The sequence below is a fragment of the Anopheles merus genome, chromosome 2R (genome assembly GCF_017562075.2).
Source record: "Anopheles merus strain MAF chromosome 2R, AmerM5.1, whole genome shotgun sequence".
Taxonomy (NCBI): Eukaryota; Metazoa; Arthropoda; class Insecta; order Diptera; family Culicidae; genus Anopheles; species Anopheles merus.
The window spans coordinates 56,462,993-56,485,116 of NC_054082.1; the positions used below are offsets into that span (position 1 = coordinate 56,462,993).

Consider the following 22,124-nt stretch of genomic DNA (forward strand, 5'->3'; position numbering starts at 1 on the left):
CTTTCGAAGTCGTTCGGAGTCGTCCGGAGTCGATCGGATTTATCCGCAATCGGCTACAGACGGAGTCTTCTGGATTCGTTTCAAGTCGGCCGAGGTCGGCCTCCGAATCAAAGGCCTGTATAAGAAGTGCACGCGCAAAGTGAAAGACAAAAAAACACAACGAAAGGAAATGTCTGGTCACAAGCACAAAGGCTCCTGTTGACTCCGACCAACTCCGATTTCTGTCGACTCCGAACGATTCCGGACGACTCCGACTCCGAACGACACTGAACGACTCAGGACAACTCCGAACGACTCCGAGTGACTCCGACTCCGAGCGACTCCGACTCCGGGCGGATCTAGTGGTTCCATTTTGCCGGAGTCGGAGTCGGACTAACAATAGTTGGAGTCGGATCGGAGTCGTGGGTGCGCTCCAGAGAGCACATCACTAAACATATTGAACTCGTATGAAACTATTAAACTCGTTGCACCCAACGCATTTATTTTAATATTCATTGAGCAAAATACCAAGGAATTAGTTAGAAAACCAATGGAAACATTATAATTTTTACTCTGTTGCAGGTTTAATAACGTTTTTGGGATAGCTCCAGTATTAGATAGCCCAGTATTAGCTGTGATAGCAAAGACTGGCAAAACTACCGGCCAATTGAAAACCTACATGCTCGTTGCGCTAAAAAGCGTTGCGTTGCGCTAAAAAAGGAAATAACATAACATTATATCATCAAACATTACAAAAATTACACCTGAGCAAACAGCAAAAGTATAATATTTTTTTCAAATATAGTGGCTCGAAGAATTTTAAACTAGATTGTATGTAGGGTAAACGTACCTATAGTGGTGGTAGTACCAATAGTGGTGGTATTGCACTAAAATGTGGTCCAAACGGCAAATTAAAAGTAATTAAGTTATTTATGTTAGTGTGAAATGTTCTTTAGTCTTTTACAAAGGGTTTTACTCCATTATATTGGAAAATGTGTCAGCATTTTTCCAAAATCCTTAGGATTTCATAACGAAACTCATATTTCTGTTAACGTTCTAAATGACCACATAACCACGCAATTACTAGTTTTTCAACATAAATGTTATGAAATGTTATTGTTTTGCTAAACATATTTGCCTTTTGATTATATTTATGCATTTTTAAGTGTTTTTACCATAGTGTCATTATAGGTACACAAAACAGGCATGTTCCTGTATTGGTTATAGTTACAAAGTCAATAAAAACAAGTCATTTTAGATTTTTTCGAGGATATTTTTGACATGCTGTACTGTTTTCAGTAAAATAAGCAACAGAAAAGATTTCTCTAGGTAATTTACCAAAAAAGGCCAAAATTTGCTTATTTCAATGAATGAAAAATTGACTTCAAGTCAAGCACACTCTTCGTCAAGCACTACATCGTCAGGATGTAGTACTTTAGTCAATAGTTTCATCAATCAAATTTAAACATTTTTTTACGATCAATTTACGCAAGAAATCATAACTATTATTTTCGTATGAACAGTAATCCTTACTATTCATACGAAAACAGCTTCTAAACAAAGTTTCATTGATATTACACAGTGTTTTGGAGCTATCTTTGTTTACCACCACTATAGGAACACAAAGCGACGACTATAGGAACCATACCACCATTATAGGTACAACGAAGCAGTCACAAAAATATGTATTTTTTCGTAAATTAGATGTATTTTATGGTAAAAATGGTTCTAATTAAAAAAAATGTGTTGTGTTAAAATATTTAGAAATTGTCCTTCCTGACACTTTGAATTCATTAAAACACATTTGTACCACTACAAATTGCACAAAATACGATACAGCAGAATCTGAAACATCGTTTTAATAAATAGGGTCATTTTACCAATAGTGGTTTGTAGAGGTAAAGATGTGTTTTCATGTATTTAATGTGTCGGGAACGATAATATGTGAATATTCTAACAAACAGTAATTGGAATATGTTTTATCTTCGCAATCAAAACCATTTTTATCATCAAACACAACAACTTTACGAAAAACTACACATTTTTGTGACTGTTTCGTTGTACCAATTTATAATTATAACCACTACAGGAACTTTCCTGTTTTATGTACCTATAATGGCATTATGGTAAAAAACACTTGAATTTGCGAAACTATGGTCAAAAGGCAATGTATTTTAGTAGATCAATAACATTTCATAAAAGTTATGTAAAAAAAATAATAATTGCGTTAATGTGTGGTCATTTACAGTGTTTACAAAAACATGAGTTTCAGTATGAAATCCTGCGGATTTTGGAAAAATGTAGACACATTTCACAAAATAATTAATTTTTCGGTCACTAAGTAATGAAATGGCCCCATTTAACTTTTAAACCCTTTGTTAAAGGCCAGAGAACATTTCACACTAACATAAATAACTTAACTACACTTAAATTATCGTTTGGAGTGCTTTGTAGTGCAATACCATCACTATTGGTACTTTTACCCTAAGCAAAACATATTTGAACTTAAAAATGTTTATTCAAAAATATCTATTTAGTTTCATTCAATCATTTATCTTATATATTTTTTATGATACAAAATTTTGATTTGATATCTTTGACATTATTTGTATACAACTTTGTATAGATGTTACCATACCATACCATACCACCATACCATACCACCATACCATACCATACCATACATACCATACCATTGAAGTAAGTTTACACACATTTATTATAGTTTGTATTATTTATTGACTTACATTATCAAATCTTATTTAGTCTACATAACTTATTTTACTTATTATTATATTACTTTTCAAGAGAGTTGCCTTAATGAAGGAATATATAGTGTGCCGTATCGTGTTTGTTGAAGAGATTACAGTCCAAATACTGTATATATAGTGTGCCGTATCGTGTTTGTTGAAGAGATTACAGTCCAAATACTTGTAGTTATTAAACGATTGAAAAGATCGCGTATATATATTCTTTGTTGTTGAACAGAATCCAATATATCTATCCTATAATGCTGAAAAGAAGTCCATATTCAACAACCAAACGACCAAACTCTGCGGATCCTTGAAGCCATTCCCGTTGCATTAAATGTTAAACGAAACACTTTGCTAACTAAATACTCTTCTTCTCTTTCTTTTTATTAGCGCATTACGGCGTAACAAACTACGCTGTCATAATTCCATAATTGCATAATTTTATAATTTATTCAAATTGGTGGCCTATTTAGGTTAAACAATTTCCATGTCTAATCCATAGCTGCAACTGCCTTTAATAATTTAATGCCTAAATTGATTCTTAACAACATACTAAATTGATACCGGCCTATGCCAGCTTTCGCGACTTTTTAAGAACCACGCAGCCGGATAGTCAGACAGTCCTTGGCTACTGGAGGACGGTTCAAATAGGGTTGGCTTGAGCTCATGTCGGGCATGGGTCACACAACTGCTCCACATTAATATATTCTTATTGGTTCTGAAAAGAAAGCAGCTCAAATTCACGCTATACAACCTCGCTGAGAGGAACTGAATTATTGTCTAATTTATATAGAGTAAAACAGCGGTCGGCAAACTTTTGAGGCAATGGGCCAACTTTAGTAAATGATCGAGTGCAGCGGGCCAGGAGAATGCGTTTTTTTTTAATTATTGCGCTTAAATTATTACATTTTGATCTTTGAGAAACATTTCAGGTATTATTGTTGTTTTTCTGTAATTATATCATCCAAGCCGTAATATTTGGGCCGGTCTGGTGGTACAGTCGTCATCTCGTACGACGTAACAACATGCCCGTCATGGGTTCAAGTCCCGAATAGACCGAGCCCCCATACGTAGGACTGACTATCCTGCTATGGTAACAATAAGTCAATGAAAGCCAAGCTCACTTCACTAGTGGATACTGGCAGGCCTTGACCGACAGCGGTTGTTGTGCCAAAGAAGAAGAAGATCATCCAAGCATAGTTAAAAATTAAACATACCTCCTTTAAAAACTAGTTGTAATCTTTAATCATTTGAGAATCAGCAAAAAATGGGCAAAACTTTGATTAGTCAAAAAACTACAAAAAGTGATCAATATAGCTTCTTGAAGACCCAATCTTCCCACGCCGTAAAAATATTGAAAATATTCCGGGGATGATACAAAAGTCTGAAACGCTAAAAAATTATCGAAACAAACATATATTCAGTAATTATAAAAATGCTTTATGGACAAGCCTTGCCCTGCCAGATAAATTGATAAATGTTTCCTTATTGAAAAGCACTTTGACAATCGTTGTACTCGTTAACAGCAACAATGTGGAATCGTCGTTCTCTTTAAAACAACAAGGGTTATTAAATATTTGTTTTTGCTCCCAAATACGATCGAAAATATCCTTAAACAAATTTAAAGGGAAACCAACTGATTTGTGTGAAACTAAGAGGAACGATTAAAACATAACAAAAAATAAAATATCACGTGAAATTATATGGAGCTGTTTCACTATGTTTAAAACTTTGTATTGCATGTTTTGCGTTGGCGAAAGTCAAATGCTCTCGCATCGCAAAGTCGCATGCAAAAATTTAAATAAATTTATTGCAACCAGTCTTTAGCGCATCTCATCAGTATAAAATTTCATGTGTGATTTCCTTCATTCCGAAAGTCTTATTGTCGTGTTGAAACAATGTTAAAATTACATAACGATTGCATTTACAAAATTGACAAATTCATGAGTTTATCATGGGATTATCTTCACCCGTTCTAACAAATCGTTAATTAAACTTTGAATAGTAGTATCCCATGAGACAATAGGCAACCTCTATCAGCCACTTCACCTTGACACCTCTATCAGTCAAACTCTAACCATGATGACCAAAAAAGTACACCAACCAACGTAGAAGCGTGCGCGATCAACGAATGACACCCCTTAGCGCTTTAAATGAACTGCGTCCAGAAGTTTATCGTCGCATGAGAACGTTTCTTTGTTTTGGTCACCAACATCTTGAAACTATTAGGCAACCATCAAAGCATCGCAAGAGAGTCCAGGTTCATTTTTGAGGTTTCAAAAAAGCTAAAAATGAAGACAGAGGTACAAGTGGCTACATTACTGGGTTATCTGGGCTGGGAGATCGATGCAACCCGCCAAACAGTGAAAAAGTACTTGAGCAACATAAACACACATATCAGGAAGCAGAAATCGCGTCCACTGACTCCGCAATGGCAAACAGTGACGCCAAAACTCAATGCATTCATATTAGGTGAGTTTCGGCAAAATTTCGACATGGCACCCTAGTCCGCAAACTGATACAACATCCGTCACTTGTGTTCCATCGAATTTTTCTGGACCAACATGATGCAAAAGCTCTACTCTAACAATTTTGTCGCGAAAACTTAGGATGTCTATAGGCATGCCTTCGTCCATCGTGGTGAAAATTCCGAATAACTGATGAAAAGCAATTCCCAAAATTTTAGATTTATTTGTCCAAGGAAGCTTAAATAATTACCTTTCAAATGATGTACATGTAAAGAAATTATCTCTCCTAGTTTTTGTTCTACAGCCAGCCGAAAAAAAGTCGATTGTTTCCATGTAAACGTTACGGAGATATTGATCAGGAGTTCGAACATACCAAACGATCCGTCATTCCATAGTACTTTAATTAAAGTTGAAAGAGTACGATGGTATAAAATGTTACTCTAAATGATATTCATTTGTAGATTTGTATACGAATAGTTTCTTTCCATCTTTCAAAATCAGTCAATACCTTTCGCGGGCCGGATTGACTGTTGCGGCGGGCCGGACTTTGCCAAACGCTGCAGTAAAACATAATTGGGGCCGGTCTGGTGGTACAGTCGTCAACTCGTACGACGTCAACATGCCCGTCATGGGTTCAAGCCTCGAATAGACCGTGCCCCCATACGTAGGACTGACTATCCTGCTATGGTAACAATAAGTCAATGAAAGCCAAGCTCACTTCACTAGTGGGTACAGACAGGCCTTGACCGACAGCGGTTGTTGTGCCAAAGAAGAAGAAGAAGAAAACATAATCGAAAATCTTTTTTTTAGAAAATGTTAATTCGGCACATTTTTTCATTATTAGATAAACAGTATGGAGCACTCCGTGACTTAAAGCTGAACAGAACGTATTTTAGGTTGAGTAACGAAAAATTTAAAATCATCAGCACTCTAAAATTTCTGGCGGTCAAGTAGTTAGATGTAGTCATATATACACCATATATCACACTTGTTGAAAGGATTTAGAATCATAGTCTGTGATAGTAATGCTTTCGAACGTTTTTGTGCATTTTGTGGGAAGTGATTTGTGTTTTTTTTTAAGTTGATACGATTTCCATGTTTTAAGTTGTGATGTCTTTTTATTCATTTAGAAACGCAAACACGAAAAAAACATCATTATGGCTCGAATGAGTTTGAAATTACATGTACTTTTTCAAACATAGCATTTGCCTTGGCACCTGCAACTTTATGTGGAGTGACAGCAAAGAGCGAGTTTCCCAAGATGACTGCAGATGAAAATTTTATAGCTGGTACGCAATGTCTTACAACAACCCAACCCTGCTAAATATGGGAGTTTTGTGTTCGTTGATAGGTTATGGTGAAAAGTAAAACATAGACATAACCGAGAAACAGAAATCAGCAGCATCGGTGCAAACGACTTCGAGCTACGTGTGCATTGCAATGTGACGTGATTTCACGCTTTTGTGGCTCCTTTCTACTTTTTTCACAATCTACCATTAACACGCATCCGTCTCATAGAATAACGATTTTTTTAATCACTAAAATTCAAAACCCTTGCACGTGTTAAGGTTTACGTCGTGAAGGTGCGATACGAGTGCCATGGTCATGGTGTATGATTCTTTCTAGTTCACATTTGGAGAGTAGAACGAGAATAAGGAATGAATGAAAAGGAGGTAGAATATGTATACTTGCTTGGGGAAAATGGGTCTCACTCTCACCATCACATGTTATGGGGGTTTCCATTTCTGTTACGATTTCGCAACAGTGATAAGCGCGTAGAAATTAAAACACGCTCTTTAGGCAGTGGCGTACGACTGTTTCTTACCGCATCTTGCTACCAAAGCTTACTTGTGCAAGTTTGTGTGAGTTTTTAATGGGGTTTGTTATTCGTTTGCCTACGGTTAACGATTCTACTCAATCCAACTGAAGCAAACCATTTATAAGAAGAAAAACCATTTCGTGTTCAGCCACGCACTGATGCTGGGTGAGTAGGGCTTACCTCAACCATACCTATCATGTTCTCTATTATCGCCAACGTAGCTTCCACAATCAAAAGAAACAACTGTCAAGAACCAAAATTAATAATTAAGTAAATAATAAAATAATAAAACACTTGAATAAATATGAAGTGCTTCTGTAGCAAAGTTTGCGGAAACTGTAAAGTCATCATCTGATCGTTACCAGTTTTGCTAATACAGTAAGCAATAACTTCCACAATGGAAGCTTTGTGCTTACAGCTAAGTCTAGCAATAATAACATTCACAATGCTCTTTGCATTTATATACATATCCTTTGCATGCATGCACCTTTGTGTGTGAAAGTGGGTAAAGGAAATGTAGGAACAAAAGGATGTTAACATCGTAACGGGACGATGAAGATGAAGGTCTAATCCTTCATGCCTGGCGTAAAAGGCATGTGATGGAGTGGATTAGACCATCCTTCATACACACGGGTGACTTTTTTTAACTGTTACATCAGAAGTGTGTGAATGCTTGATTATTTTCGCATAAATAAAAAAAAAAACTTTTTCCACAGGACTTTCAACACGCGCACCGAAAGTGTGTGCGCTTCCCGGGCATTTGGAATGCGATACGCAGCGTCGAGATAAAACTGTATTTTCATTCATAAATCCCCACCAGGGGTAAATTAATCTACTACCGCGAGGCGAGCATTGTTTGATGCGCTCGAGATGGCAGCAGCAAGGAGAAGGATTCTAGAATGCTAGAATGGATAAAGTTTTCCTTTCGGCGTGGAGAATGTTAAGCCTTTGTTCAATATTGAACCTGCTTCCGGCTTCCACCGTACAAACAAACAAACAAACCCCGACGGCTTTGAACAGCCCGGTTCGTCCGACCAGTGACGCAGCAGCAGGACTGGTTTTGCTCTGTTTGACGTCGAGATATCCGGGAAATTTCATTTCATTTTATTTCATTTTTATTCTCACCATTAGCGGTGGGCCCTTCCGTCGTTACGCTAGCAGAACAGAAAATGCATAAGGAATCGACCGACTCCTTTCATATCCCGGCGATCATCCGCCTATTCGTTCACTCGTCTGTTTAAGATTCAGTCTTCAACCGACGTTAAAGAGACAAAAGATAGCTCGGTTGGTTGAAATTAAATTGATTCCCTAAGAAGCCACATGGAATTAATTTACATACTTAATGTGCACCCCACGAACATGCCAGTTGAGAGGAGGCAGGATCCTTTCGTTCCATTTCTCTTTCATCTACCGCTCAGTTGGGTCTCGATTCCATGTTAGGATGCGAGCTTGGGCGAACATTTAAACACCTCAAATGCGTCCAGAGGGTAATGAAACGTAACGAGGCTTCGCTTCCTTCCCAAAGCCAACTGGAAGTTGAGCAGAGACGGAGCAACTTTGTGGACGTGAGATTATGATGGAGGGATCGCTAGATGAAACAAATGAAACATGGTTCCCGTTCACCCGCTTTATGTGAGTTTTCCTTCGCAGTAGTTAATCTCGGCTATATTCTAATGTTTGCCACACATACGAATCACACACACAGGAAGAACAAGTATACGTTCTGAAGGTAGCGTGTTGGATAGAGAAGGAACCGGTTAAAGTTTAACTATTTCTACTGCTCAACTAAACGGCGGTTAGTCATGACTGGGTGTACCTGAGTTTTGTGGAGCGTTTGTCCTTCAGTCAGGTTAGATTAATCTTCAAAGTGAGGAAGACGGTCGACAGGAAAGGAGAAGGAATTATCCATTTAATAATAATGGTTTTTCACCGGAAATTTTCCACTGGCATACGGAGTAAGGCATAAAATGAGGCAGTTGAACGATGGAAATTTTAGCAAGAGTTGGTTTTGATACAATACATTTACCCTTCCCTTTTATCTCAGCGTTGCCCAGCCCATCACAAGTTCTACACCATCCGTCATGCGGTACAACACATCTAGGCCATCTCGGTTAGACGTAAGCGCGCAGAAATGTGGACACATACACAAATACGAACTGGAAAATAGGCAGTTACCTGCGCCGTCCTCGCACGCCCAACAGGTGCTGATGTTGGCAGCTCACTGAATGGTTGCGAAATAGAATGGCTGTGTGACTAGCAACCAGGTGTACGGTCTGAGGAGAAGTATATTTTTGATGGTTTCTGGTTTTTTCTTTCCAAAAGGCAGAAAGTATTACACAGAAATTTCAATTAACTGCATTTGCTACCAACGTGAAGACATATTACTAATTCGAACGAACAGTGAAATTGAAGTGTTTTTTCATGAAAAAACCACATTGTTCTGTTGTTTTGGATACAGGAATTAAACAGTGGTTTAATAATTTGATGGAAATAGCTGGAATGTACCTATGATCGTACAAGTTGGTACAAATACAAGTATGTTCATGGGTTCAAGCCTTGTATGAACCGTTCCTCCGTAGCAAGGAGTGACTATCCGGCTACTTGGTACTAACAACTGTCGAAAGCCAGCATAGGTCGGCATGACCGCGTAAGTCGTTACACCAAATACAAGTTGAAATTTACTAATTTTATAGGAGAATCTTAAAATAAAAAAGAAGAAGTTAAGCTTAAAGTATTAATGCCATTCGATAGTTTTCTTCAGTTAAGTTTTAAAAATGAAAGATTTGCTTGATTTGTATGTCATATTTAGGCCTAAATGTTGAAAACACTATAATTTGTAGTCAAACGAAGAAATATAATTTGAATTCAAACAACGTACTTCTATTTTTACCTTCCGTAAAAAGTTTTAACTAGAGTTGACAAAAAATAGTCCAAACTCATACAACCTGGCCTCATTTCGATATGCGAGCAAACTGTGGACATAATGTGTCATCACATAAATTACTTCAAGTCCTATTCTAATCTTAAAATCAAATTCTATTCTTGTCTTTAAAGAAACCCCCTTGAAGTCATAGAACCCAACATAATCTAAGGGGCAGAATATTTGGTTAGCGCTACTCGATAGAAGGTTCGACCAACTAGGTCGGACGAGATTGAATCCTAGCCAGACCGTCCTCCTGTAGTATGAATTGGCTAATACAGTGGACCTACTCATAACGAGTTTTTTCTTGTGCTGAAAATCTACAGGCATTACTAAAACCTCTTTTAACGACTAATAACGTTTGTGTTATGGATACATTTTTGTATCACGAACACTAATGTCATTTGAATGAAAAAATAAGTAGACAAAGAGCACCAATCACAAATTGGATCCTTTTAATTACATTTTTTTTGAAGTCGCTTACTTTTGGCTATGAAAATGTAAAGCTCGTCCCACCGCCGTGTATTGCGAGCATTATTTGCATTAAATTTCTCAAAGGCACCTATCGCTCTAGTTTGCGCTATCCTTTGTTTCTATTTGTTGCTAGCATAGTCTAAATCAAAGTCTACTTAATACAGAGGTCAAGTCATCCAGAATATTTGATCAAAATGCATGGGAAAGTTTTATCAGCTCGATGATAAAGCTTCAATAGTTTCATCACAGCATGCATTGAGGTTTTAGTTGTTGTGCATGCAGTGGTCTGAATTCCTTTTCGGTCATTTTTACAACGTTTGTTCATAATTTTGTGCTTCTAAAAATCGACGAATATAAAGAAAAATATAATTATAATGCAATTATCGATTATAACAAGATCAGTGCCCAAAATTAAGACGAAGATAGATTGGGGTCGTTTTTAAGTGATGAATTACTAAAAAAAACTACTCCATCCCACGTACATGAAAAGGAAATGGATAGTTACACAAGGTTTTGTGCAGAAAATGCAATTTAACCAATTTTGCTTATATTATGTCAAAAATGTTCTCAAATGAGTTGTTTTACTTTAAGTTTGGATGCTGTTTTATTGAATTTTTCGAAAATGATCATTTATGATAAGTGTCCATCTTACCCGCAACGTCCGTTTACCTACATTTCCCTAACTGTAACAGTAAAAATTAAATCAGAGTAAACACTGCCAGCAAAATTACCAAAATATGCAACATAACATCAAAAATTAAAAATTAATAAAAGTAATAATTAAGGTGCTTTTCGACACCAATCTGAGGGAAGTTGGAGAGTAAAACTTTAAACATAAACATTTTCCGACCCGTATTCGCGATGCCGAAAAAAGGAGCACAACCTGTCGAAAATAGGAAGAAACTGCCGAAAATTGGAACAAAAACAGTGTTTGTATTTTCATGAATTTCTATAAAAATACATATAAATTGACAAGAAAATGGCACAACATAAAACGATAGTTTATCGTTCAAAATAACGTCACTTTTATGAAAAACAATAAAAACTGTAAGTGTACGAGCAGTTTTTGTGAAACTGCTGCACTAACTTGCCCAATACTGGTACAGTTACCCTAATACGATAGTTATCAACCAAACTAACATTACTTTCATGAAAAATTATAACATAAGAAAATAATAAAGTTTTTGTAAAACTGCTGCTTTAGCCTGCCCAATGCTGGTACAGTTACCCTACTTTCTAGTCTTGAGCCCGATGGTAGAGTTTGTGGTATGTATACTAACTGCAGAGTGTGTGCAAAGGGCTTTCTTGTATAGTATGATAACACTATCACATTTTTTAAAACCAGACCTGATCCTTAAACTATACCTTGACCTTGTCTCTCAAATTGTCCAATTATCAGTGCCTGTCTTTGTTTTAATCTCAAAAATAAAAAATATGCAAAATGAGGTATGAAAATATATGTTAATTAATTTGTTTTCTTATATTATGTTGATTTAGGATTCCCGTGCTTTTTATTTGTTTATTTTATTTATTGGATTCATTGAGCGTTCATGTTATTTTTTTAATTTTTCCTAGTTAATTTTTTATTTAAGTTACATAAAACGCAGAAATATTCACATTTTTAGCAAATATGACTTTTTTGAAATCATTGTGTGTTGAGGGGCGGTCCCATGGTACAGTCGTCAACTCGAACGACTCAATAATATCCCCGCCATGGGTTCAAACCTAGAATGGACCGTCCCCCTGTAGCTAGGATTGACGACGTCTGCGTGGTAATGAATTAAGTCTCGAAAGCCTGTTTATAGATAGGTCGGCATGTCCGCGTAGGACGTGTGTTGAAAAAATAAAAACTAAAAAATTGAACCGTTCCCCCTCAATAAAAAAATCCAAATTTCATGTAAAAATTAATGTAACGTTTGCTGGAAATGAACAACAAATGTATCCATCAACCGCTCTCTAAACCTAAAACTCTAAAACTAAGACACACAAATCACTACAAAAGCGCTATACTTGCTTGGGTGAGACTCGTACAAATCACTGGATAGGTTGAACAGGATTCACTGAATACAATATTTTCAACACAATCTCCACACCTCTGGACAAACATGGTTCTTTCATTCTCTCTTTGGTTTATTTATAAAAAAAAACAATGCCGAAATCAACAATCTAAAATTTTCAGACATTTGCATTTCAACACATTTATTGAGTTATAATTATAAGTGCAAATATCACTGGATTGCTTGAATTATAGGATTTGTTGCTTCACGATCCTCTTACAACAGCACGTCCCATTTATGCGAACATATGTGCCAAACAGTAAACATTCGTAGGGAAATGACTGAGCAAGCTTGAAGGGTGTACACGGGATACACAGAACCTCTGTGTATCCTCAGGAGTGTTGATCTCCACCTGTCCTTTCGGAAGCTTGATTTCCCTAGGACCTGCCCAATCTATGCCACATACACAAACACACACTTTACCCTTAATGTTGTTTTTAGCTACCCCACATGCTTTTATCCCAGCATACTCACTGCTGAGCACAAAAGCTGTTGGCCATCGCTTTGGGGTTCAATGTAGTACCGCATTCCAACGCAGCTGGTTCGCAATGGGCTGCTGAAATGCTTGTCTGCCTTCCTTGCACACATTTAGCAAGTGATCGACAAAAGCTTGATTGGATGGTTAGTAATTGGGCACAGGCGTGGTGTGGTGCGACGCGACAAAGCAACAAATTTGCTTCGTTAATTTTGTTTCCCATCGAAAACGGTCGATTAACGTGGACTTCCTAGAATTAGTGCGAAACTTTCAAAGCTTTATTGGGGTTGCTGTAAACTGGGTGGCAAGTCGTGCGTCGTCGACTGGAATTGGAGGAAAAGGGTAATAGGGGGGGACTAGGGAAGGCAAACCCCACCTACGGTTTATTTTAGCGAGTAGCTCGTTCGGGCAACCCACGACGATAGGAAAGCCAACGACAACAGATGAGACATTTTCTCACAGAATCCACCCTTGCCTGCACGCTAGAACTGCTCTGTGTGTATGTGGTTTTTCCCGTCCCACATATCGTGCACACATGCGCTCCAGCTACCCTAGCTGGTGATGTGAAAAGGACGGCCTGCGGGTTGTGGGTTTGTGCGCGTTGAATCGCCCTGTTTATCCCAACACATACCGAAACAAAAGATTCCATCTAGAAAGAATTCTTAATGAGGCATATAGAACCGCTCGCACACACCCAGTGACTTTACAGCCACCCTTCCGAAACAATTTTAGATTTTAAAAAGCAGCATTCGGATGGAATGTACTGAATTTGTTTAACAGGGCACTGTAACAACGATATAAATTAGACGATTTGCTCGAGTTGTGGCCCAGCCCTGGCAAGTGTCTCATTGGTAAACGAAGAACCCTACGAAGCAACACGATACGAGTTTAAAATTTTCAAAAGCATACTCCCAACCCATAGCAATGCTGCGCTCCCTTTACATCTAATAACAATCTATTCACGCTCTGTGATGAATTATGTATCGGCCCGCACGCTGCTCCGGGCCTCGGAGAATGCTTGACTAGATGAATTCAAGAGCTAGTCGTATAATTGATTCATACCCTGCCGTGCACTGTAACCTAAACCGACAGGTTCTTTGCGTCCTTGCTTCACGATAAAGACATTCTCCGGTGGGAGCCTTCTGTCAAGCAGGAAGCTCTGATGATTGCACCGTGGCATTGATGGATCCCTACCGCCAAAGTACACGTGTTCTGTCCTGTATATTATAGACGAAATATTAATGCCAGAGCGAGCTTTTATCTAGCATGTTCTTTGCCCAACACTGCTATCTTGCATCCATCGCTTCGACCGGTTTGAGTTCCATTTTTGGCGACAACGAAGAAACTAACGGAAGCTGCGCTATTATTCATTGCCATTCATTGTACCCGGGCTACAAAAATCGCGGGGCCTGGGCTTACAACCCCTAAAGGTTGGTTTCGATTTCATGCTACCGTGTGGTATTGAGTTGCGACATTGGAAGGTTTTAGGCTATTTGTACTATCTGGCTTGTGATGATCGCAAGCACAACCTACGTGTAAGGGAAACTGAAAAAGACCTACAGACAAAAAATCAATACGGTGTAGCACATATGAGTGTAATGTCTTTGCCTCGCTACCGTTCATCTGTCGCTGTGGTAGCCTTTTAAGCCTAAAAGTAGTTAAACTTTTTCCCTCCGAGCTATCACCATTCCTTGGGAGGAGAGGGGGGACGGAAAACGCTCGTAAAGTAGCTAGTGTTTGTCGAGTAGCCCGAAACGAAGGACAGCAATTATCGATCTATGCTCGCACTAATGGACAACGGCGCAGCGTGCCCGCACGACCTCGATAATGCAGTTAGCTGCGGGTCAAACCGCAAAACTATTCAACTTCGTTGATCGCAAATTAGAAATGATTACCCCAAACATGAACCACTTTCCCAGTAAAGCGTCGTGTCCATTCTGTCTCTACACTACCCGGTAACGTTTAGGTAAGAGTCGTTTAGCACCACGAATTATCGAGCCTGCTGATTCGCCATCACACTCGTACACAGGCTATTCCTTGGTCGTCGGAAGCTCATGTCATGTGTCTCGAGGTTAGTTTTAATAAAAGCTAGAACGAGAAATTCTCGTGCACATCCTGCACATTCTGGCAATCAGGCCACTAACTCAATTTCCAGCAGCCAAGCCCAAGTGTCCAATATACACCCTAGGATTTCCAGCATAGAGCTTCTTCAGCTCTTATTGTACTGATTTAGCGATGGGTCACAAGGATATCGTTTTGTATGTTTGGACTATCTTCCCCTAATTCTTAGTTTTCTTTTTATCATTTATCCTAGCTTATATTAGCAGAGTGAACATACCAGCTTGGAAAATGTCGTTAAACACTTACAGCATGATCTCTTCTGCTCCCTTTATTCTTCGTTGACCCGCATTGCTAAGGGTTTCTTTGGTAATTTGCCTTTTTATTTGAATTTCTCTCCCTCCTTATCATTATGTTGAGTTTTCTGTTAGTCTCTCTCACTGTTTGTCCCCTATTTTTTGTCATTATATTTTTATCTTTTTCTGACCCCCCCTTCTCTCTCTCTCTCTCTTTCTCTCTCTCTCTCTCTCTCTCTCTCTCAATGAATATTGTTCTATAGTTGATATAACATCTACTTACGTCACACGATGGTATTGTAACTCATGCCTGCACTTTAGCTGATGGTGGTTATGTTGTTTTCGGCCCCGTTTCGATTTAGCACTGTAAAAAAAGTTCTCTCAATTCACCTAACTGCGACGGGGTTGCAAACTCCAAATCACTCCCTACCTTGATTTCATTCGGTCTCGGTTCCTTTTTGTACCTCGTTACATCCACATCCGCATCCTGGTTAGGCCACATCCGATACTACCGGTACTTAACAGCATCAGCAGCAGCAGCAGCAGGAGCAGGAACCACATTTGCTGTTGCTGCAATGCAAGCAGCTATACGTAACCGGTAGGTAAATATACCCAATCCATCTCTTCTGCAGATCACCTACCCGTTGCTTCGGCCACTTCTTCTGCCTGTGCGATGCTTGCGCTCACCAGTCGACCAGTCAACCTTTTTTTTGTGTGAGTTTTTCCGCTTCGGAAGTGGCAGTAGTGCGGTTATGGAAGCAGCAGCGGTTCTGTCTGCATTTATCTTCATTTTCAATTCCGACTCTGACGAAGTCGAATTATTACGCTCATGAATATTTAAGCAGCAGCATAAGAATTGCTCCTCACATCCTGCCCAAGCACAGGGGATGCGGGAGCTGAATGGGAGCTGCAGTGGCGGCGGCTAAAAAAGCACGCACAACTCACCGAAGCGCAAAGGCTGGTAACACGTACCACCGGTAGCGCTTTTTCCGCTCGATATAAACAACCTGTCCGCTCACCTGCCAGGTCCGGCGCAACGAGCCTGCCCTCCAATCTTAACCGTCAATTTATACATCAGGTTTCTCCGTCATTGCTCAACAACTTTGTTTATTTCATCTCTTTCCTTCCGCGCGTGGGATGGAAAATCTTTTTTGCTGCACCGTTTTACTTTTCATTCCATCTCTAACACACACTCACACCCTCTCTCTCTCATACACACACAAACACACACACATATACATTTAAGACAGTTGGCCTCGTTGCAAAGGCAACCAGGTTTGGTAAGACGAAAAACAAGCTTTGCGCGAAGATGAACCTAGATCAGGTGGTGCGGCACATCCTTGGTATATCCGTGCAAGGCGACCGACAACGGCACTTCATACCAGTCTTCTCGCGTTCGCCGTTGAACCGCATCTTCCAATGTTGGCAGTTTCCCAGGGCTGAGATCTATAGGCGTTATGTAAAAACGTGCTCAAAACCGGTGGAGCCGCGGCTCGGAGGGTTCGGGGACGTGTTCGTTTGTGCTGGCGAATATTTCATGCAACTCTGGCCATGGTTCGGCTGTTTTCTTTATATCAGGAGTAGTGTTATGATTACCATTATTACTATTTTTATCATTACTCCCAGTCCCATTGCCGCTCAGACTTGTCGGCGGTTACCCCAGATGCCACTACCCCGTTGCACCGTCGCTTAAGAATAAGGCAGGAATAAGGTCATCGCAAACTAGCTCGCCCGAAGTGCCTGCTCGGCAGCACCATAACGGCAATCAACTTCTTCCAGCTAAGGATCTTCCATTGCCTCCCTTTTGCCAGCACTTTTTTCGCACATTCTTTTGCTCCCGAGCAAGTTCGCTATATTCCCCTCTATAGTACGTTGTTGCGGAAGCAGAACAGGCGTACACGTTCTTACTCCTAACTGAATTATTTCAGCCAAAGTGAGTGGTTCGCTCATGCTGAGTGTAATGATATTTCATATTCACGATTGCTACACGATTTCCATACAATCGGTGGCCTCGGTCGTCTTGGGTTTGCCGAGCGATCGAAGAGAGGGTGAGCTCAACATGGCCGCGTAGCAAGCCAATTGAATACTCGTAAGGGGTGCACCGAATCGCGCCAGGATGAGCCCCTCTGCCGGTGAAGAAAGCGCAAAAAGCCAACGTAAGCTCCCAATCGAGAGCAGATAGACCAAACGGTCCCAACAGATGCGTCGTCCTGTGAAGATTATGCGTTGTAAAGGTGCGGCGAAGAGATTGGCGTATCAATTTTCTGGATCATTTACTTACCTACCAGGTGATGGTACAGCTGTACCTTGGTGGCATGCTGTATCTTCCAGGCATTTCATGTACAAGGTGGCAGAGCAAGCCGCAAAATCAGAGCTTCAACTCGATTGCTGATAAGGGATCCTTGATACTCTTGCCCTGCATGGCTTTGAACTGGGCCTCAGTGTAGGTCCTAGCACTTCACAATGGTACAGTCGGGAAATGGATGACTACTTCCTGCCGTAATATGAGGAACCATTATTGCGCTTCAATCATTCATATTGCATTGGCTTCGTTGTGCAATCTTCAAACCACACTCTGGATTGGATGGTAATGCCCCACAAGAGAGGTTACCATGCCAGGAAATGGTGAGGGGGGAAGGGACAACATTTTCATTGGTTCGTTTGAACCATCCATGTTGCCCACCAGGAATCGTGTGTCTCTCTGGCATTGCTAATGGCGGATATTGAGCTTTTTCTATACCATCACGAGCTCTTCCGGGGTTCGCTTTTCCGCGAGTGAGTTTTTCCTGCTCTGCTGCTCCGGCAGCCTTACCTGTTTCATCCGATTGAATTCTTGTTCCGGCTCGATGACAGCTTGTCCTTCCGATTGAAAATGCATAATTTGTCAGGCGCACACGGCGATGGTGGTTGCCACTTCTCTATTACACCGGTGCACAGGTAGAACCATCGCACAAGAATCATCCGCCTCGGCCGTGTGTGTGTGTGATATTTGCAGGCGATCAAACATGCTCGTGAATCAGTCGTTCTGGCCGCTCGAGCAGGCGATGGGGCCGTTGTAAATAAATATGGCAAAACCTTTTATAAATAGGACAGACCCCGTCTTCCCGACGACCATGTCCCATTTGCCGGCTATGTTTGTGTGTAGATTGAGTTAGTGACTCCTTGCGCAAATGATTTTCTGCCGTTCCAACGACCAATCGGAAACGGGCGGTGGTCCTGTTGGGTAACTGTACATCGTTTTGGTTTAGTTGCGCAACCGCTGCGATTCCCTTGCGAACGTCGCACAGTCCGACGGTAGTGCACGAGTGCGAATGAATGGCAACGGTTTGGCAGTGAAATTGTTGGGTCCTTCCTGTCGTCCTCCGGATCAGCCGCTAGCAGGGTGTTTAATTGCAAAGAAACGGAAATGCCAAACGAATGGCCCCGTATGTTTGTCCGTGTGTCTTTCGACGGCTGTTGTTTCGTTTGTCCTTTTTTTTTATTCCTCTCAGCATTGCTGCTCTCTGCTTATCATCGAGGGTATTCCTCTATAAAATGGCAATTCGGCGTGAAAGCCACCGAGCCTTCCACACGCCTTCGTAAGCGGACTGCGGAAGAGCAAACAATAATAATGCTAATAACTGGCTAACGCTGTGCGAAGAGCATAAACCTTGGGCGAGGACTGAGCTTGCCCCTTTTTTCTGCGGAAGTATCTGTATGCTTTTCTCCCTCTCTTCAAGGGCGCTGGTGTGTTTATGAAATTTATTATCATTTGCCCTACGTACCCACCTTTGCCGCGCCATCAAATGTGTAACTGCGAAGTGGAATGTTTTTTGTGCGCACGAAATTGGTAGAAGATTCAAAATACCTTTCCCTGTCAGTGCCGCCGGCTGCGCCAGTCCCCAAACGTATTTGTACCCTTGTATGGCCCATTTTTGACTGGGACGGGTGTTTTCTAACTTAAAATATGAGCGACCTTTGCCATTGTAAGTCCCCGAACATCCCCATTGAAATGGTGGCCGAGTGAAGCACTGCTCACGGCGGCACCAGTTTGTTTTGAGAGAAGAATGGCAAGGGCTCCGGGTTTTGGAGCCGATCGCTTGTGGCAGCTTGCTGTCCTTCTCGGATTGGCCTGGCAACTTTCCGGTGCTCCGCTCGGTAAAGTTTCTTTTGTGTGTGTGTGTGTGTGTGTGTGTGTGTGTGTGTGTGTGTGTGTGTGTGTGTTTTCCTGCTTGACGGAAACGCTTGGAGCACCGTTCGATTTTCTTCTTTTTCACCTTTTGTCTCTTTACTCGCTAAACGATATGTCATATTCCATTTTTGACCCACGCAACGGTTCAACAATCCCAAGTCAGCAGTTTGATTTCCTTTTTGCTTTATTTGTTTGCAGTTATTTTTTTCTCTTCTTCTTTTGTTCTTTGATTTAGAACCCATGCCGTGCCGGTTTCGTTTCGTTCGCACCATCCCATGGAGCTGTCAAGAATAGTAACCTTAGTTTACAGTTCCGTCCAGCGGACAGCAGCTAACCGGCGGGGTTTGAATGTGAATTACTTTCTCGCAATTAAACATTCACCCGGACTGACAGTTCACAGCCCGGGAATCTGTGGAGCTCACAAAAAGGGATGTGAAATTTTGCTTTGCCTGTTGCCCTCCACTGTTGTTTTATTGATGCAACAGTTCTTTTCCATCTATTGCAGCCATGCTCCATTCGGTGTATTTTTCGCCGTTTTATGTTAGGTCGATCGAACCGAGGTGCTTGAAATTGCATACACTTTCCGCGATGGCGTTTTATGTTTGCCTCCTCCTTGCTCTGTTACCAACGTCATAAATCAAATCAAAGACACTTTGAACGAAGCATAACTTGTTCTGCTGTACAGTGTGTAGGGAAAAACACCACTGATTACGTTGGTATAGAAATCATTTGACACATGCAAAAAAGCCGTTAAACGAATGCGCACGCTCGCCAAAAAAAACCGGGAGGAATGCAAATCTGGTGGTAAGTTTCGTGTGTATTCATGACGAAAGCTCGCCTGATGGTTAAACGAAAACAGAACAAAATAACAAACCTCTCCTCCGTCCAGCCCAAACCAATGCAACTTGTTCAACAAAGCTTCCCCACGTAGCCCGCATTTTGAAGCGAACCGTCGAATAACGTACCGTTACCGTTTCCTTCCTTCCTTCCCGGCTAACTGCGGTTTTTTTTCTGCTCGGGGTTTTGTCTCACCATCTCCGGAAATCGATTTGGGCAGCATTCGATACCGGTGGTTTTGGATTTGAGAACCGTTCAAAGCAATAAATCGAAACTAAAATTACATAAAACGAACTCTCGATGGAAAACGCGTTGCGGAAACGAAGCAATTCGAACAGGCCAAAAGCATCTCCGCGCGATTGTTCTTCTTCTTACATCAAGCGTTCCGACCGGATGGAATGGCCCCCGGTCAGCTTCATTAGGCCACTGCGCAAAGATGATGAGGTAGTTTGGAGACCGGCGTCATTTGTTATTGCCCAGCGGTTGGGATTTTGCTGAGTTATTTTTGCAGGATTTGTTTTGCTAGCTTTTTTTAAACTACTCGCTCTACATTTGATCGTGCTCATTCTCGGTGTATTGTAGTGTACGATATTTTTGGTAAAAAAAAAAATACAAAAGACGACTAGCGAATTGGTTGCTGGGTTTGAGAGGTTTTGTGGCAGGACATCTTTTCTGGTCCACCGCTGAAAGCTTCATAACAACGGCCGAAGCTGGGGTTAGATTGAGCAACAGCAAAGATAAATGCATTATATACGTCCTGTCATCAAATTTGCGTCACATCGTATACGATGTGATGTTTACTCTTCTACTCAACCGTATGTTGAATATATTCACGAACTAGAACTCACCAACTGCTCTTGAGTTCGATTGAGTCATATTTCTAAGCTATATTATACAGGAAAATGTATGTAGCAGTTGAGAAACTATTGGCATTTTATAAAGTATTGTTGCTAATTTAATAGTTGCTAATTTAAATCGAACATTAGCCCAGTTGGTGGCTTAATACAGGAAGTTTTAAATTCAATCAGTATGTGAAAATAAAGTAATCATTCGGGATGTATACTTCATAATTGATTGTATGTTGGTTTCTGTCATATTGATTTTTAACAATTGTGTAAAACAAATCTGAAAAACTTTTTGTTTTGCTTTACAGGGTTTCCGACGAATGTTTTGGTTCAATTTTATTGATGTCCAATCGAACGATACCAATAAATTATGGGAACGAACCAAAAATGAGAAACGATGAATAAATCGTGAACGAGCCCAAAAAATTATGGGAATTGACCAATAAATCGTGGGAAACTCTGTATTGAGCTAAAATGGAGTTATATTTCTTTCGTCAAATTGTAAATTAACGTTTCAAACTGTTTACAATCTTGTCTTGATAAAACCAAGGTCCAACCAAAAATAGCAAATTTTGACAGTTGAATTAAACATTGTTTTTATTTCTGGGTGATGATCGTTGTTATGGAGCTAATGAGAACCCTCACCCCTCACTATTTTGAACATGTTTTATAACATTTAATTAGAGTAGTTTTATGTTTTATGGTTTTCGTCGTCGGGTTATAAGCATAGGATGGTATGCATATTGCACCTGTGTGTGCCAATTCGATGTTTTGCACTCAGCATTCGATATTTCATTGAAAGTCAAAATGACTTCTCCCATCCAGTAAGAACACTTTATGTGCTACTATAAGCCTAATAATATTGTGGGCTCCTCCGTCGCAGCACCGTTGCAAATGGTTCAAATTCGTGGTCACGGAATGGGAAACAAGGAAAAGGGTAAGCGGTTCTGAATACAGAAAGACTGGAATTAC

General features: G+C 40.3%; 1 protein-coding gene across 16 annotated transcripts in view; it reads left to right on the forward strand.

Annotated features, from left to right (window-relative positions):
- Positions 1 to 22,124, forward strand: part of LOC121588101 (gamma-aminobutyric acid type B receptor subunit 2) — a 51,563-nt gene that overhangs the window by 9,793 nt on the left and 19,646 nt on the right. The window contains exon 1 of one of the 16 annotated variants that reach the window (XM_041905704.1): positions 10,662 to 11,342. The exons of the other annotated variants lie outside the window; for them this stretch is intronic. The gene's annotated coding sequence lies outside the window, so the exon portion shown is untranslated. Of the gene's footprint in view, positions 1 to 10,661; positions 11,343 to 22,124 lie in introns of those variants that run through there. 16 annotated transcript variants of the gene reach the window in all.